The sequence below is a fragment of the Octopus bimaculoides genome, chromosome 11, assembly GCF_001194135.2.
Source record: "Octopus bimaculoides isolate UCB-OBI-ISO-001 chromosome 11, ASM119413v2, whole genome shotgun sequence".
NCBI lineage: Eukaryota > Metazoa > Mollusca > Cephalopoda > Octopoda > Octopodidae > Octopus > Octopus bimaculoides.
In genome coordinates this window covers 5,596,443-5,597,000 of record NC_068991.1, presented here as the reverse complement: position 1 = coordinate 5,597,000, position 558 = coordinate 5,596,443, and the positions used below count along the sequence as shown (strand labels likewise).

The 558-nt window shown below is 38.7% G+C and overlaps 1 protein-coding gene across 1 annotated transcript in view; it reads right to left on the bottom strand.

Annotated features, from left to right (window-relative positions):
• Positions 1-558, bottom strand: part of LOC106868317 (carbonic anhydrase-related protein 10-like) — a 242,756-nt gene that overhangs the window by 44,249 nt on the left and 197,949 nt on the right. The gene's annotated exons all lie outside the window — the stretch shown is intronic.

Below are 558 nucleotides of genomic sequence, written 5' to 3'. Positions count from 1 at the left end.
ATGTATATATATATATATATGTATATATATATATGTATGTGTATACACGCAGACACCTATATATGTATACATGCACACACACACACACGCACGGGAATATACATACATACATACATTTACGATAATTGCCGGACCATGTTTATATACATACAAACCCCTCACTATTTGGCATTCTACATTAACCTAAGTCACCACACATTTGAATATGCAGTTAGAGTCGTCAAGCCGAGGAAGGAGCCGTCAAGAGTTAATTCAACCTGCGAGAAATAGCTGTCAAGGCAAAAGCATATCGTACACTGCAGCCTCGAAAATGGATGAGCGCGTTTTTCAAATTCACACTACTGGCCGAGTCTCTTTATTATTTAAATTAAAATTCCTTTGTGGTTCAATCATTTCACTTCCATCAGCTCCCTAATTCGTTCTGAATCTCATTTCATTTTCATTGTTTGTGACGAATCGAGATTTTGAGAGATGTGTGCCGTGCAGCAGAATCGAATCTAGGATCCGATTCTTGTTAAGTGAGCTTCTTAGCTATTCAGCCATGCTTCCCTCCCTCCC